The following is an 18,967-nucleotide window of genomic DNA, read 5'->3' as shown; positions in this document are numbered from 1 at the left end:
CACTCTGTAGGTAAATGGCTATCTGTCCTGTCAGCCTTGTCTGTGGAGGAGATTGAATGCTCTCTTTTGCAAGCACACACACTTATGTAGAGACACAATAGTCAGTATTGTGACTTGGAGTATTTGCTATGGATTATTGACACTGACTGAAAGAAATGTAAATAAAATCCTCTAAGTGGGCATTATCTGAATTATACTTTTGCTGGTCTTTTCTATATTTGCCACAATGATGAAAAATACTCAAAGTTGCATTATTTTTCACACACAGCACAACCGTGTGGAAATTACACTGGTCACAGCTCATAATAAATCGTCAGTCTAATCCTCACACTATCAAGCCATTTCTTCATAATTTACAAATGTGTTGCTATTACAATAGCTTGTATTACTGATCAGAGAATTGTGATGTGAATGCTTTCAAACCTGCTGAAAGGTAGAACGTGCAGGGAAGCCTGCCTCAAATGAATTTAAAGGTCTTCCAATTCTTGAAAAACAACTTAAGTGTCCCTTATTTTTAATAACAAATGATGGTCTAAATGCTGTTTCAAACAATTTGCAAGTAAGACAGGAGTGGGAATCTGCAGTCAGGCCTTTTAGTAGATATTCAAGTACTACTTTGAAAGTGAAAAACTCAAAGCAATATCGACCGCTAACAAATAGTACTCTGCAACCTTAAGCTTCATTTTAAAATCACGTCCTACAGGCTGAGCATGTATATGTGAAGACTGGAATAGTTAAACGAGATATCAGTCAGCATCTGGACAGAGGAACATAATACTGAGCACCTGAACAGAGGCAAGGAGCTGAGAACATAAAATCAATAACTGTTCAGCAAATGTTGTGCTAAAATCCAGGTCAAACCGTTAAAAACGGTAGCAAAGCACAGAACAATTTCATTCATGCAGCCAGTAATGACTGACAATCACAAGGTGTCTGCAGGTAACAAGTTAAAATATAAGACTTTTTAAGACCCTTTTAATACCCATTTAAATGAAATTGAAGATCGAAATTAAAATAAAATGAAGGCTACCAAAAGCGATCATGAACATTATTTCTGTCATAAATGTCAATGTTACAAAGTCAGAATATTACCTATCAACAGACAATGACCTACTAAAAAACCCAAGACTTGCACTTCATTTTGAAATTTGACACCAAACGTTCGTGTTGACAATGAAATGAAAATGCAATCGACTGGGGGGCGCTGTTTTCATTGAATTGTCACTTTGCACACTGAATTGTCAAATAGCAAAATGCAAGGGGTCTAAAAGGGTCTAAAAAAAATTTCCACAGCTGAAGAGCAAAGTTAACCTCTGACTGTAGATTTCCTTTTTCTCGTCCTCTCTGTGCTCTTCTAAAAAACACGTCCAATGGCTAAGTGAACATGCGCCTGGAAGAGACATTAACGGAAGTCTTGCGTGCACTTCATATGACAGACTGCATGCTGCACTCACTACACTTGCTGCATAGACAAGGGGCTACACCACAAGTGCAGCATGTGTGTGGTGTGTAATGTGTTATGTGCATAATTAACGTGGCAGAAACACAGTGTCAACTGACACAGTGCATACTGGAAGTAATTCTAAATACATTCAAGAGTGAGGCCATCTAAATTTAAGACAATTTAATACTTTTAGGACCTTTTATTAGTAAAAGTTTATTTAGGATATTTTAAGGACCCGCAGACACCCTGAATCAACTGAAATAGAGGAAAGGTTAAATTTCCCCTGGGCAACAGGTTAATATCACCTTTTGCTATATTTATTTCTGCACTCACTTGATACAAATGTCAACACCCTGAATGTTTAAGCCAATGCAGAGGAATATTAAAGCAACAAACTCCCCTGACTGCACTGAAATCAAGTGAAAAATCAACATATTTTCCACATTAATTTTAGTCCTCAGTGTTTATAATGCATGTCTTGTCAATATTTTTCTATCATTAGGAAGACATTAAAGCTAAGCCACTAACATTTTAATGTTGATTGATGTTAAACAGCACATATCAGTTTGTTTACCCAGAGGACATGGGTAATAATTTTGGTGAGTTTGTCAGTATAAGTGATTCCCTTTCACATTATGCAGAGTCTTTGGAGCCATTGTTTATACAGAAATATTGAGTGGTGCAGCTTTAATTTAATTGTTTGACAGGCTATTGCATTCAGGTATGCTGATTACTGTTTGCACACTCTGGCCCAGCTCCACCAAGCCTTATTCTCTAGTCTGGCTTTCTGGATCCAGTGTATCCCACCAGTAAGTTAAATGTGAAATCTTACATCAATTAAAGCAGTATTTCCTTGTTCTATGAATGTATCATCAAAAAACTAGCTCTTCGGGGTGTGGCATTTCTGGTGACATTAGAGACAATAACAGTAAAAAAATGAACTTGCAGGCATGTTGGTTCAATGGTTAGCTCTTAGTCGGCTCTGGGACATAATCTCACAAACTCAACGTCACGTATGTTTGACGTTAAAATTGCCAAATTGCTGATACCATTGCTACTGACCGACTGGCAAAAGCTGAATTCTGATCCCAAGAACTTACAGCAGGATGGGTCAAATGCAGAGGACAAACTCACCTACAGGGGTCAAAATGTATGCTGACTTTTTCAAAATGAAAAATGACATTAGCTACCAGCCTTCAGCTCAGTCTGACCTTAATAAAAAGCTCTGACATAAAAGATGGCACCTCTAACAATTTGATGCAGTTTTAGAGTTTGACTAAAAGCTTACACACCCACAGCTGTTGAAGAGGTATTATAAGAACCTTGAGAAGATGGTTAAAGTGAGATTCTATCAAATAAGTGTGAAGGATGACTCAGTGGCAGCTGCGATTGATGCAACAGGATAAAAAGCCTCACTATGACTTTGACATTGATCTCTACTTCCTACTCTTGACTTCTGCTGAAGTCTGTTCAGCTGGGTAAACAAACGAGATGGCTAATAACCTGTCGCCGTGTTTAATCAATGATCCCTCCAATTCTGGCCAAGATACCCATCAATAAGAGAATCATGGAAGGTTGGAGGACTGACTTGAAGTGCAATGTTGCCCGGAGAGTGTGTGAAGTGGAAAGATGGGAGGGAGGGAGGAATACTGAAGAAAGAAAAAGTGGCTGGGTATATTAAGTGCAACTTGCATTCTCCCCCTATCAAACAGTGTGGCAAGATTATATATATACACAGTATATACACACACAGTATATATATATTTATTCACAGTCTACCAGGGTCTGTCACAAAGAAAATCGGAGATTACATATCACCAGGCGATGTATTTTAAGTATAAAGATGTTGAATTAGATGCATTTCAAGAATTTTTCATCCTGCGTGATTGAAAAATAGCAAATTAATATAAACGCAAATCTCTTGATTCATGCGTTTATTACTGTGGATCTGACAGTCAATATAATTGCTGCTATGTGAAAACTTTAGACTCTATCTCAAACATTTTCTGTTTCACAGTTGAATTATTTACAGAATAGGAAAGCTGGCATGCTCCATTACCTGCACGTAGATTTCCAAAAATGAATTTAAAATCAATTATTTATTCTTTAATTTGCATGGTCTGGAAATGCAGCAGTTTAACTTCTCCAAAAACTAAAAGAAAAACAATTTAGGGGAACACTAATCTGTGACAGCCAGACACACATACACACACACGTACACACACACACACACACATTTGTTTTCATTCCTCATGGGGACTCCACATTGACTTACACTTATTTCCTGGAGACTTTCCCTAACCTGAAACAATCAGCAGTCTAAAATTCAATGAGGGCCAAGACCCCATAATGTCACTGTGAAATCACACACACACGCACAGGCACACACACACACGCACACACAAACACACACCAACTTTCGGCAGAGCTTCTGAAGCAAGAAATTTACAGATATAATTATATGAATCAGATGGATGACTCCTTAATTCTGCACTGAACACAGCTCAAAGGCTAAAACAGAACAAATGGGCACTAACAGAAAACTGCATTTCCCTCTATTACCAGTCATGTGAATGATAACATTTAATGTTCTCAAATAATGTACTCTACATATCTAGACATAAAATATTAATAGAAAGTCAACAAAGCTACCCTGGACAGGAGTTGTTGAAAAATGGATAATCAACCCAAACCATGAAATATGAAAAATCTGAGAGTATAATAAGCATGGGTTATGAATGTGGGCATGATGAGCAATCAAAAAGAAACAAATGATCTACATGAGCCAACTCACAGAGGTGGTTCCCCTGCTGAGCTCCATTCACCTTCCGTATTTCAAATGAAAACCGTCCACGGTCCTGTGACCACATTGAGGCTGCACCAATCCCAGTGAAATGTCACATAGCCCATCTACATCAGGCCAGAGTCATTTCATTATATGTTTGTTCACCAAATTTACATGATGCTACGTATAGCAGTTATAATTATCAGCCAAAGGCAACAGAAAAGCATTGATACAAAGTTTGTTGGCTCCTTTGAAGGCTGCAATTTGTTTTCTACTGAACGGAAAAATTCACAGTTATTTTGGACAAAAATCCTGAAGAATTTAATAGGATATTACAAATTTATGACAGAAGAAGGTTGGGCAACTATAGTGACTATAGAGGTTCAGTCAGTGCAAGGGGATAATGTAATGTCAAGAGGCTGGCCAATACCAAGTGGAGCAATAGATAGTTTCCTGGATGGAAGAGAGCTAGCTGTTTACCGGACATGAGAATGGACTATAGTTGCAGGGATGCACCCCCAGCAACCTTGAACACCATTGCCAGTGAATCTAAAGACTAAAACCCACAACAGCACTTGTGAGTAGGATATGGGAAGGATTGTGGGGGTCAAAGCACACAATTTGAGAGGATTTGTGGTTGAAGTAAATGTTCTATTAGTAGTTAGCCTATTTGGAGTCCACAGTCCAGTCTGCCAATAGAACATGTAAACATGAATTAGAGTTACATAAATACTGATTCTTAAAATCTATCTTTGTGTTTTCACACAGTATCATAATTTTTTTCAGACACAGAGAAGCTAAATATGAACCATTTCAACTAAGGATTTTAATAATATTAAAAAGTTGGGCAGAGTGTTGAGGGATTAGGTGACAAAGCAACAGAGAGAGATGAATGGTGATGGCCTTGCCCTGCTCCACCCCTCCTTCTACATTTTTTATTGTGCTCATGGCGTATAGCTCGTAGTGAAATGTCAAATGTCTCATAGAGTCAGCATTCGAGTTATTTAATTTGCTTTATTTGTTTACTCGTTTGAAAATTCTAATGGCCGCATGCAGCCCGTCTTGGCTGAGACTATGCAGAGGCGGATGAAAGAGCATCTGTTTAAAGCCTGCAGATTACTGATAAAGTCCACATTTTGCTAGAATAAACAGTCGCCCATTTAGAGCCACAATGAACGTTCAGTAAATACATCTGTCAATTTCATCAGGTGGTCTAGAAATTTAAATGAAAACACATTCATGGCTCGAAGTGCTGTGCAACCTGTTTATTTGTGCATTTGTACATTTAGGTCAATATGCACATTCACTTTTGAGAATTAGAAGACAAGATCAGTACCACTCTCAAAACTGTCTGATAAAACAGCATCCCCTTACCTTAGCATAGCATTAAGACTGCCAACAAGGGATTAACAGCAAGCATTGGCTGTTAAAAAAAAAATCCCATTATAAGCACCGCCAAAGTTTTATAATCCATATATCTTGTCATACCTTAACAGCCAGCAATACAATATAACAATATCATATAATATTTAGAAGGTTCTTTTCCATTTTACAGCATTTCTAAATAAAACAAATGTATGGAAACACACATAATACAAGCTAAATAAGAGTATTTGGCAAAATATCTAACTATTTCTTCAACCTCTAGTGGTCCAGGAAGACACCAAGGCTGCCCTTCACTGATCAGTACTAAGTTTGGGGAGCTCTCTCCCACAGAATTATGGTTGGCTGCTTGTGAAACAACAGTATAGCTACAGGTCAGCAAGGCCTTGGAAATAATCAGTGAAATTCATAGACAGCCACATGCTAAAATAAGGGCAGTGTCAACACACTGTGAGTAATGGTCAGCAACTATGAGTCAGGTGTAGAGGCAGAGTTGAGTATGGGCTCAGACTAAACAGTAATCAGCCACTGACTGATTCATCCCTAAAACTAACCAAACGCAACAAAGAAACATTGGCACAGAGTGCTTTTGTTAAGTGTGAAAAAAGCAGTTAATTGGAAACTACCAAATTAAACTAAACACTTGATTTAGGATTGTCACTACACTGTCCTAATCAAGTTCCAAGGACCCATCCATCCATCCATCCTTTTTCTATACCCACTTATTCCTTTAGCTCCAAGGACCCATTCTTTGAAAATTCTGCCCTGTGGTGTTTTTCCATTTTTGGACTAAATTTAACACATGATTTATTTTCTTTGTGTCCAATTAAAAGGACCAAGTGTGGCGATACGCTGGTAAAAACACTACTGGCTGCTACCAAGAAAAAAAAACAAAACAAAAACATCATAGCCCTGTTATGTTGTGACGGTGCATTTCACTCCCACTATCTGTTACACAACATGTGCAAATGCAAACCACTTTGTAAGGGAAACAGTGGGAGCTTCCCACTCTGTTCAGAGAAATAAATGCAGAGTCGGTAACTCTGAGGCTTTAATGTTCACAGGGTCCACATTTCCCCAGAGAAATTATTTCTTTTTACAATGATCTTTTCCTATCTTTGAAGTATATGTATATCCTAACCCTAAAAATATTGATTTACCTTGTTTGAAAAAAAAAGCACAAATCAACTCAGTCCAAAGTCGTAAGAAAGCATTTAGTATGAACATCATACTGTGAATCTTATTTTGGTTCTCTCTTCATGTAGAAATCAACAATGAGCTGAAAGGGTGGCATCATTTCCATTCAAATCATCAAATCTGAATCATCACAAATGGCACAAAGTGCTGTTATATTTTAATGGGACTTTTTTCCATTTCTAAAATAATAGTGTTTCTTAATATAGTCCTGAAATGTTCTTAAGGACAAAATTACTTTCATCAAATTGGCGCTGTGGGTGTAAAAGCTTCTGCTGCTTATTTCCCAGTGTAATGCAGGTGTTAAAGCAGAGTTCAGAATTAAACTAGATTCTTGTTATTTTGCCCTCCTAAAAATGGTCATTACACCAATAGCATTTTAAAATGCCAGTCCACCATGGGTGCACTGAGCCCCATATACCATTATCCATATACCAGTACCCCTATCCAACAAATCCAAGTCCAAGATTACTTTCATTATCAATAAATCATTCACTCTGTAAACGGAGAAAATGGTGAAAAATATCCATGTCCAGAACATTATTACATTTTGTCATAACTTCAGTTATCAGAATACTTGCAGATTGCTGTTTTGACAACTGACTAATGAATTTATTGACATATTGTTGCAGCCCTATTCCTGGTAGTTCTGGCAATCAAGTTGGTGGTGAGGACAAGTGTTATAGTCATTGATGGTCACTAACTAATACCAGCATCATCTAGCTTCTCAGTCTTATTCACCTGCAGTATAAAACCTTGGACTTTTTAGTATTCCACTGAGCTCTTAAACAGACCAAGCTCATGTGTGTCTTTCAGGGTTTTTTTTTTTTTTACTTTAAGCAAACTATTACATTTGACCAGTCCAGTAGATGTGGGAGTTTACTTTCTGCCCACATCTGAACAGACCACTGACCAGGTCAGCAGAGAACCACAGGCAGATCAGAAGAGACTGAAACAGGCACTTCACCCACAGCACACAGAGAAGAAGAGAGAAAGCGGGCATACATCCAGTCCCCAGCTCAACTCAGCTGTTTGTACAGAGCCATTCAGTCTCCTTATTAGGATCAGTGCTGGGGCTGAAAGGAAGCTACAGGGGCTCTCAGTGTTATTGGTGTCAGTGTCAGAGGATTTGTAAAGATGCTGAACAAGGAGCTCAGTGCTGTTTACTTAAGTATAGACAGGGACAGGCTCATAAAGGCCGAAGCTAAAAAGCATGTCAATACCACTCAACAACAATTTAGTCTTGTCTTTTAAACTTATCTGTAAGGAATCAGTCACTTGCCAGATACTACTACTATGTGTCTATGTGGACTGAAAAATGCCAGCTGAAAACCAACACCAAGGATCTTAATCTGTGCACTGGAGTGTTTGGCAGTGCTTCGTGTTGTTGGTGTAAAAGTGTCTGGTGAGATTGCAGCACGAACGTTGCTACCAGAGGCACATCAATCATGGCATGAATTATAAAGGAGCCTCTCATTACCGCTGCCAACATAAAAATGAAAGCAAAAAAAAAAAAAAAAAAAAAAAATCAATGCATGATACAGCATCCATAAATGATCAGTACATGTAGAGTAAAACATTTAATGCCAGCTGGCATAAAAGCTGCCAAGATTGTAGGACAAACAGCGGTTTAAAAAAAAAAAAAAAAAAAAAAAAAAAAAAAAACAATAAACAGCTAACTATCACAGAAAGAGCTGCTGATGTCAAAATAATGGGTGGTTTCCGTTACTTACAATTCTTTGAGTGCAGGTGGAGGAGAGAAGTGAGAGTGTTGTGAGGAGAGCAATAACAACACAAACGCTTGAGTGATCAAAAACCAAGGCACAGCAGTTTCAGGCAGGAGTGGACCACCCAACAATACAACAGTACATTTCCTCTACAAACCACTGCTGCTTGTCAAATAAAATGCCTGGGATTTGTAGTAAACTGCATTGTGGGTTTACTATTGACACGTTCCCAACAAGACCACATAATGTTGCTGCACCAAAATCAGTGTATTATTTCACAGAGAAAGCTGCTGCAGAGGAGAGTACCTGCTCTGATTATAAATCAACAGCCTTACTAATGAGGTGAGACGACACTTATTGGCATACTGAGGAACAAAGCAGTAAAGAGGAACACCAGAGCATGTAGCTGATTCAGCTATGATGGATATACTGTATAAGCAGCAGTAGAAAATTACAATCAGCTTGTAGAGAACTAGAAGAGGAACTAGTTCTCATGAATTAAAAGGTTTAGATCAAACAATTTACAGGAGTGGATTATTTTCTATTTTTGATGCATTTTTCAGTGTCGCGGTGCAGAGACTGGTTTGTATGTTGCTTGAGAAGCTGTCAATCATAGTGAACATCATGTGCTTTTTTTTTTTATTAAATCTGAGCTAAGAGCAAGACAACATATTCAATTCAACTACACAACTGAAGAGAAATAATAGATATGTCAGCTAATTGTACAGCATGACATTATTCACTGATTTGATCTACTAATGTACATTATTTTACAAAACATCATGTTACACTGCATATCCTGTATATATTACGCCACTATTGAAGTAATCAGTCTATTTTCAGGATCTGAAAATTGGAGCAATAAAAATAAAGAAGAACCAACAAAGTATTTACTATAAAAATATAATTAGTATATTATGTTTGGATTTGTATTTTGTTCCTATGTTTATCTTAATTTCCATGTTTTATGTAATTTGGCCACTCTAACCCTGGGAATTATAAAGTACTGCAAATGTAAACTTGTATGTAAAAAAAAAAAAAAAAAAAAAAAAAATCACTCTTTTCGTCTGATGACTCTCAGGTCTGTACAACACGTGAACGCACCAAAGAATTTTCATGGGATTGCTCTGCCTCCCACAGTAATTGACTCCTACTAATTCAAGATACTGTATTTCCCTTTTTCCCAGTCGCACATGTGAATAAAAATCTAAGAGCAGACTAGGAAATGGAGGAACACCCTACTAACCCATACCTATGTTCAGTCCAGTCCAAAATATAGTATGCAAGAAAAATGGTCAGCAAAAAATATGAACACACAGTATAGCCCCTTTCGAGTAAATGGGGATAATTGTGCAGAAACCTGGCCTAAAGTTGCAATTTTTGATTGAATGTTCATTTGGCTTAGCCTTGGAAAAAGAATTGGTCAAAATAAATCTCTCCACAAGACCATTTAGGAGCTGTTTTGAAACAACTACATCTGCTGAGGAAGATTATGTCACACACTCAAAAGCTTCCGAATAGCAACAGATTTATGGAAAAATACAGCAAAACTACACCACATATAACAAATCTGGAGGGTACTGCAGAAATTGAAAACTAAAAGTAGTTCAACCCTGACTGTAGGGAAACACAGATAATTTAAACTCGAAGTTAGTTATCCCAGTAACTTAGTCCGTGAAACTAACTTGCTCACTGGCAGGTTTTCTTCAAGAAACTATGAGTTTCCGTGGCTCCTCCCTCCTGTCGAATCTTCAGAAGCTGTAAGACAGGCTATTTAATTTCCACATTCGTCATGTCAAACAGCTTTTTAAAGTGCATTCATTTTCGGTAGAAGCAGATAAAAAAAAAATTCAAGTCAGAGTAGCTAATAATTTATTTTTACTGACGTGATTGTTTTTATGATCAATCAGCCAGTGTAAGAACAGCAATCTCTCCTTGCATGTACAATGTGGATTTATCCTCAGTTCAGAATAAAATCTATAGACTGCACAGTCCTTTATTGCACAGGCACACTGCGGTTAGTCCTATTGGAACAACTGTCATTTTGTTAATCATATCACCTCCTTTCAAGCCTCAAGACATGATGGATTATTAGAGCCACATGGGAAGTTTTTTTGTTCATTTTTGCTGAATAAATTGGAAATGTCAAGAATAAAAGGTGAAACGTCCAGATTAAACACAAAATATAGCTTAACGCCAGGGAGGATTGTAATGATTTGTAGGTGGAACGTAGCCTGTGTTAAAAAACTGCGTTGTGCTTGCAATGAAAGCCACTTTGTGTTGAAAAAAATTTTAATTTCTTTAATGTGGCCAACATTCTTAAAACAAATGAGGTTATATTAATGAGCCTATACAGCATGCCTATGTCTTGCCTGTTTGTACCATGTTCTTATATTTCATTTTGAGCTGCTGTGAGGTTCATCATATCACATCAGTTATTTATCTGTAGCCTACTGTTAAAAGAAACAAACTCTGGTAAGTGTTAAATAAAAGGACTAGGCATAAAGTAACTGTGTTTTTAAAACTTCATTCTAGCAACAATTTTCTCCCACGCCAGTTTCCTCGCCTTTGCCACTGCAGCTGTTGCTTTTCATTAGAAAATTGTTCATGTTTTATATAAGAACACATAAGAATTTCTGATTCCATTTGTTTGAAAAATGTAGACTAAAGATTAAATTTCTCCATTGCCATGGTGAATTGTTGTATCTGAGCTAAACTGATGTTTTTTTTATAGTTCTTCTGCACATGGTTAACTCCGACTTAATCAACTCAGTTGTTTGAACTAAATTTGACCAGCTGCTCTGGAACCAAAAAGTCAGAGTTTCCCATAACAGGATTAATCAACTTAGAGCTCAGAGTTGAGTTCAGTTTGTTAAACCAGCTTTCTGGAACACACACCTGAAGATATTGTTATGTCACAGTTGATCAAATTTATGGTGTTATGGGGGAAAGAATTAATGTGTGCACAATACTGACTATGCTGTGTCCTGTGATCCAGATTGCCAGTATGCATGGACAGCACAGTTGATGGCTGGAGACACAGCAAGAAGCAAACTTTTGCACACCAAAATGCATGAACCACACACTAAACACACGAGTATCACGTGCACCCTTAAATTAAACCTGAGAACTGTAAATAAACACACAGAGTGTGAGTGTACAGAGTGTGGGGCAATGACTGCAGCTCTGCCTGGATCTGCCTTCCAACCTGTCCGACCAGTTTAGAAGTCACACGACAGGCCCAAAGGGACTGGGAGTAGTCTGTAAGTCTATGCATTCACAGACCACTGCAACAAACACAGCCAGCATGACCCTCATCACTGAAAATCAGGGAATCATGGGGTCCTATCGACCAAGCAGACAGTCAGTCACAGCCTGCACACAAACTACACCCACCTGCTTCACTGCACATTTGGTGCACAGTCATCTGTCAGTCTAACTAGCAGTGAAATATAATGAAGAGGTCAGAACTACACCACAGCAGCCACAATTTTTAATCACAGATCAGTTACCATGGGATCTTTGTCCTAAAAAGCCCATTGCAGCTTCACTATACCAGTACCGTGCAGTTTCATTACAAAATGATGTGCAACTCACCTCTGGAGTTTACCCAGGTTTAATTAGCACGTTATTCATAATATGTTTATTGATACTTTTCGTTGCACTCTTTTAATCTGTTTTTGAGGTCTTGTTTTATGTATTCATAAATAGTCTGCATTACGATCAACCTTACTCCAGACTATTGTCCTCAGTTTAGCTTTCTACAGTGAGTAAGGCTCAGGCAATCACACACTATAATCATCTCAAAAATGGACACAGATCAACACACATTCTAATCGTCACAGAAATGGACACAGATCAACATACACTCTAATCATCACAGAAATGGACACACATCAACAACACATTTAGCCTTCCTCCACAAGTGTTGAACGCAGAGAAACCGATGAGAGAAAACAATGGTAGCTGTTGGTAGAGGTTAAAATCGCTGAAAAAAAGATTAGAAACCATTTTTTTGCACAATATTACTATTATTGCGCAATACAATTACCACGTTATTGTTGGGATGCAAAAATTGAGGTGCATTATGGGTGTTGTTGCACCAGATCAGAGCCAGATGACAACACGATAAGTCTCATCCTTGAAGGCAAGGAAGGTAGTACTAAGGAGCAATGGAGATGAGTGTAGGTATGCAAAGGAAGGGAAAAGAGGAAAAATGGAGAACCTGCTGACTCACAGGCTGAGGCGAGTTGAGCTGCTGCTACTCAGGGTAAAGCTCCCCGCCTCCCTTTCAGAAGGACACAGTGATGCTTTCCACCACTGTATGACTGAAGGTGGGAAATAGAATGGTGAAATAAAACTGCCTCCTGGCATGAAATAGCTCCTCTTTCTCTCTTCTCACATCCCAGTGCAGACAGAATGATGCAATCTGAGGAAGGCAATAAATCGCCCCAAAGCTGTGTGAGTAAAAACCAAAGCTAAAAATAAAAGCTCTGATCAGACAGACAGCAACAGGATTGTGACTGGTTTGAGAAGAGACCCTCAGTAGAAGGAATGAAGACCAAATAACTGTGCACATTGTTTCTGGCAGCCCCAGGACACACTACTAAAGATCACACAGTGAAGCAATATGATGTTCAGGTCTGCACCCCAGCAAGGTTTTGACAAGGCCACCATAATTGCAGCATCTTGATGAGGCTTTATTCAGTTCACATAAAACACAAACGCACACAGCCACTATGTGTTGTTGGATTCGGCTGGGGTACTACTATGTTTTCTTCTTTTGGTTATTCTAAGCACAGCTGATAAAAGAACACATACTACAAAATAAAATAGGTCCTTGTTAATATTGGATAAATAAATACAAAGCCCAAGTGCACTGTACCTTTCTAAATATAGCTTTATCAGCCAATCAGTAGCACAGTACTGCTCATCAGTTATCAGGTATCAGTTACATGGTGTGTAAACAGTGTTTCATTTGTGTATGGAAACTTGTATTGTATGTATATAATATTAATTTCAACACAAAGCTATGTATAAATGGTTCACCAGGTGCTCCCTGACGACACCGCTGAACATGCTTCTGTACTCGGGCAGAGACTAGACTAACTCAAGTTTTAGACAACTTTAGTTTTAGTGCAAAGATTTGGTTTAACCAGAGTCCATAAACAGACACTGTACACTTGCCACGAAAGTAGTACTCAGCTGTGAAAATAGCTGTATAATATTAATATTTTCTGTGAGACTGTGGAAGTGTTTTTTTAAAGTCTTGGATGATGAGTCACAAGTTTTACTTTCTGAAGAGGCTTCAGATTTGGGGACGCTGAGGTTAAGAGATGAGAGCATGGAATTGAAAACAGGCTGAAAAGACTAAAGAGGACAGTCGGCATGCCATCAATTGTGACACATTTAAATGTTACTGAATGTCATCTTTCACATTAAATGAAACACATACAGCTTTTGTCTACGGTATAACATCTGGAGCATTCAATTGTTCTTTCCTATGAATTCCCTAGTGTCTGGGTACACAATCTGAAAGCTGCGCAGGAAATCCAGACTCTGCCATTATCACTAAGAATACGTACATTGAGAGGAAACTGCTGAATGCAAGCACAACACATGAGAAACATCAGACATCTGTAAAATAAAGGGTGCTGATACAGTGGCAAGTATTTGAATCATAACTCAGGGTCAGGTCCCTGTAAGTGTAGAAATACAAATACGTATGTATGTGTGTTTCTTTGTATGCATGTGAGGGGTCACTGGAGTTCAGCAGGCAGGAAGAAACGTGACCACACTCACAAAGCTACAAAAACATGGCAGGTCAACAAACATTCAGCTGGGCCAAGAGCAATGACAGCCAAGTGCAGGAAACACACACACAGACATGAACACACATACTACCTGTCACATACCTTGTAATCATCAGTGGCAACATCACATTAGCTCCATACAATTATGTAGCCTGTCTGTGCCAACAGTACTGTATACACAATCAACTATGACTAAAATCTGAAAATATTATTCCATTGTGTGACAGTTTCACACAGAACCTACTAACCGCTCACTTTTTCCAGCAGCGAGGTCAATAAGAAATGGCTGAGTTAACCTGCAAGTGTGAGGTATGATTGCCTTCGATGAGACACAGAGGAGAGGAGGGCTGTCTTAGCCTCACTGGATGCCTCATACGTGCTCATTTGAATTGCAAATGGTGTTAGGCAGCATGCTGGACTGTGAAATCCCAGCAGCACCCTCAGGCATCTGAGCTCATGCACAAACACTGACATGTACACACCAGTAGCTGGACTTCATGTACATATACACTACAGTAGAAAGAAAGCACCACACAGAATCTTTGCGTTTGGTTCACTTCAGTGCGTCTGAACTCTGTATGATCACAAATTCACGTTGAAACACTAACAGGGAAGAAACTGGTGCTGGTGCTGAGATGAGGTAATGGCTCCATGACAGTTCGGGGGAGAAGAGGCATCAGGTGATACTCACGGGTGGGGGGGTCTGGCTGAATGCTGACTCGGCAAGGCTGATACAGCAGACACAGGAATGTTTCCAACATTAACAACATGCATGCTGTTTGACAGCAGGTCTGCCAGCCTGAGCAAGACAGCGTGTGCGGCCTGGATGAAGAGTGTGACATGAGTGTCACATGCCCACCTGCACGGCAGCAAGGAGCAGGCAGAATGCTGCAGAGGCAACAGAGCCAAAGCTAGAACTTGACAAACCAATACAGGAATAAAAATAACACAACTAACCTCTTACAAGTCAGTTAAAAGATATATCTTCATAGGCTACGACTCTCCTGATCATCAGTTTGCAGTGGGTGATTGCAACACCACAGTCCACAGTGGACAGTCCTAACAAAGCATTATACAGTCAACCTGTGCATCCTTCTTCATTGCTGAACATAATTCCACAAACCCTGAAAAAGCCAGGGGGCCACAGGTGAGTGCAGTGCAGTTTCATGTGGACCTGCCTGAGCACGCAGGCAAAACCAGCCAAAGCCCTGATTCACTACTGTAGCCTGTGTAAAGCTAATGTCTGATTTTGGCTGCCTGATTTAACAATGAGCAAGAAAATAACTACAAGTGAAGAAGTGAAGTGTTTTCCACTTAATTTTAAAAGCACAACTCAACTACTTTGTGTAGGCAAACTAGAGGTGCGCATGAGAGGGCGTGACACACTGGAAGTCCTCTGTGTTTATGTGCCTCTGTCAATGTGGCTGTTGCATAATTAGCGGAGGGTGTGTTGCAGAACACTCATGACAGCCAACAGCAGATACAGTTTGCTCTGACAGGCTGAGACAAGAACTGAAACAAACAGATGATCTTTCAGGTCAAACACAAACTTTGAAGGGCCGGGAAAAATAAAAATAAATAAATAAATAATAAAAATGTCCGGGCCTTGCCCTGTGTGGGAACATCCAGCATGAAGTGGCTGCACTGGAGAGGTTTGACTGTTTGGATGTCAACGCTGACCGGCCCGAAACGACGCTACAACTTGCTTCTTGCTTCATTCCCATAATATTACTCACCGCCCGGTAGAGGACGGCAGGCAAGCGGGGGAAAGTCCATGCTCGTTATAAAATGAGCGTCTGTTGCAGCTTGAAGATATAACCTGCTCACTGCAGCAACTGAAAACACGGAGAGAGTGTAACAAAAGCACCGCGATCTCTGCCGAAATGGCAAGTACAACACCACACGCAGCCTTCACGGTAAGAGATCTTTGGAAACGTTAAAGCCCAACATTCAACACATCATTTCCCACAACCAACGCTATGCTTAAAAGCATATGAGCAAACTGAGAGGTCGGAACGTGAATATTTGAAACATACCCTCCTGTCAGACGGACATCCAGGGGAGGACCATGGATGGTGCGCACCGGGGGAGGTCAATCCTGCTCCTGCCGCCGCTCCGTGTTTATTACCCGGTTTGAGCGAGAGGGAGTGTGTCGGTGTTTTGCCGGTGAAAAGCCTAACGAGAGGAAGAGGAGGAGGAGGAGGAGGAGGAGAGAGAAAGAGGGAGGGGACACTGTCAGATGCGGGGAGGCAGAGAAAGGCGCATAAGCATAGGCTGTACACACGCATACAGTGTTCAGGAGGAATGCGTAAAGCCAAACAACGCGTTTGTTATTCGCGCAGAAATGTGCCCCTCTCTCAACAAGTACTCAGATCTGAATAAACATGCGGAACAATACCAACAAGGTGACATAATGTCTTACTGTTTCCATCAGCTGCATTCATGCACGGCTCAGTGATTTTGGCAATAATAAACCAGATAGATAGATAGATAGATAGATAGATAGATAGATAGATAGATAGATAGATAGATAGATAGATAGATAGATAGATAGATAGATAGATAGGCCAAGCAAGTTGCGGTGTTTTCATTTTTAGGCAGATTCCCTCTCCTGCTTTTAATAAAATATTTAAAGCCCCAGCAACTACATCAGAGGAGTTGCTGTTATTTCTTACAGTGTCGTCAGGATGGCACAATCCCTTTGATTTCATCACTTGGGGCACCGCTAATAACATACAGACCCAACTCCCTCACCTTTGCATACAGAGATGATGGGATTTATTAGCACAGAGGGCAGCGCGCCCTCGGCCACCTGCTGTGGTAAACAGAAATAAAGGGAAGCTGCCCATTAAAAGCAGTAATTTGCAGGAATCACTTTCCCATTGTGCCTGCTAAATTAACGAGATATTATGCTGCTTTGAAAGACTTTGATTTAATTAACCACTGATGAGGGAGTGCTGTTGTTGATTTGATTAATCACTGTCAGCCCTTTAATAAAAGCTTGGTTCAGATGCTGCAATGTGTTCAGGAAGATAGTATAAACATAATAGCAATACTAAGCTTTTGTCCATAACACAGAAGGTCACTACAAGCTTAGTAACCAGACATTGTAAGCACTATGTAGGACAAACTTATTTCATCTAATATCAAATAACTCCAGTACCAAGGCTGGATAAACAACCAAACTAAGGGTGACTGCTCCAAAGCACCAAAATTCAATTCAAGTCTGATTCTTCCACAGTCCCCTGTGAGTTAAGTGGTTTGTACTAGTCTGATTGAAAATAAAAGTACTCCGCCAATTTGGCATGGTACGCTACTGTTATAAGACCGTTGGACTCATGGTGGACAGTTTTGTGAACAGAATTCAAAATTGATGCAGCAGAACCAGAGCTTTCCTGTTGCTATTAATACCCAATGCATTCTTGTTACCTGTCCAAACCTGCCACCTTACCCACAATGCAATTCTTCCACAAACATTGATTGGACATGCTGGTGTGTTATGCAAATACACTATGGCAGTATTGAAACGTGCTGCCATTTTTTTTCCCAGTGGCCACAAAACAAAATAAAATTAATTAATTAATTAATTAATAACAATCCCCCTAGGCCTTGTTAAAATTTTCAGTTAGTGGAAACGTAATATTTGTAAAGCCTGAATGAAATGAATGAAAATGTTTTGCCAACATACTGGAGACATAAGAATACATTTTTCTAAATAATTCACAATAGCAACTTATGTTTACACAGTACCTTGTTTCCTCTCCCCCAGGTTGCCAAAAGTCCCCCCGCCCCCCAATTCCGTTATTCATTACCTGCCCACTTGCTGTTGTGAGCTTTGGTTTCTGTTTCCTGTTGGACTCTTATTTTGGTTATTTCCTGTTTCTTTCTGTATTGGTCCCAGGTAGCTTTATGCTTATTAGTTATATTACTTTTACCTGTGTTTGATTAGTTCTGTTTTCCCCATCGATATAGCCTATACTCCCTCTTTTGCTTTGTTCTGTGTCAGCGCATTGCAGTTTGCACAACGTACAGCCGGTTTAACGTTTGTAGAGTAATGTCCGAGGAGTTTGTTTAGTTTAGTATTTGGTTTAGTCCGGAACGCCGAGTGGCGTAATTGTCTGCCTGCCTGCCCGCCGACTGGCGGGGATTTTCCCTGTGTTTTTTTTTTTTTTGCGCCTGAGCCCTGGACGATCCAGGTGAAATAAACCTTGTTTATGTCCTGCACTTGGGTCCTACCTCTCCTCCTTCATCAACATCGCACCACCATTTCATAACAACTTGCATGATTTATTTGCTCTACTGTGATTGGCTGGGAGTGAAATGAGTCATCAACTCCAGCTAATCACACTAGGTGATAATGTATGTTTAGAACTGTCATATCAGCTACCAGAGAACAGAGGAGACCAACCATGAAATAATAAAATGTCAGACTCTTAAATACTCAGCGATTATAAAAATGGACCAAATATTATCTCTTTAAGGTTAAAATTCTCTTTAGGCTTAAACTAAACAAATGTTTCATGTAGGTCTGGTCGCAGATACATGTAGATGCAGTCCCAGTAAAAGCCACCATGTGCCAGGTTGATAAATACAATTGCCTTTTTCATACTTACAACATAAT

At 39.5% G+C, this 18,967-nt stretch overlaps 1 protein-coding gene across 4 annotated transcripts in view; it reads right to left on the bottom strand.

Moving 5' to 3' along the window:
• LOC113130120 (band 4.1-like protein 1) overlaps window positions 1-16,660 on the bottom strand; it is a 66,666-nt gene extending 50,006 nt beyond the window's left edge. For 3 of the 4 annotated variants that reach the window (XM_026306453.1, XM_026306455.1, XM_026306454.1), the window contains exon 1: window positions 16,383-16,660. The gene's annotated coding sequence lies outside the window, so the exon portion shown is untranslated. The remainder of the gene's footprint in view (window positions 1-16,382) is intronic. The other variant, XM_026306456.2, reaches the window with a different exon arrangement.
• Window positions 16,661-18,967: the final 2,307 nt, after the last annotated feature.

This window comes from Mastacembelus armatus, chromosome 5 (assembly GCF_900324485.2).
Source record: "Mastacembelus armatus chromosome 5, fMasArm1.2, whole genome shotgun sequence".
Lineage (NCBI taxonomy): Eukaryota > Metazoa > Chordata > Actinopteri > Synbranchiformes > Mastacembelidae > Mastacembelus > Mastacembelus armatus.
This window is presented reverse-complemented; position numbering and strand designations above follow the sequence as displayed.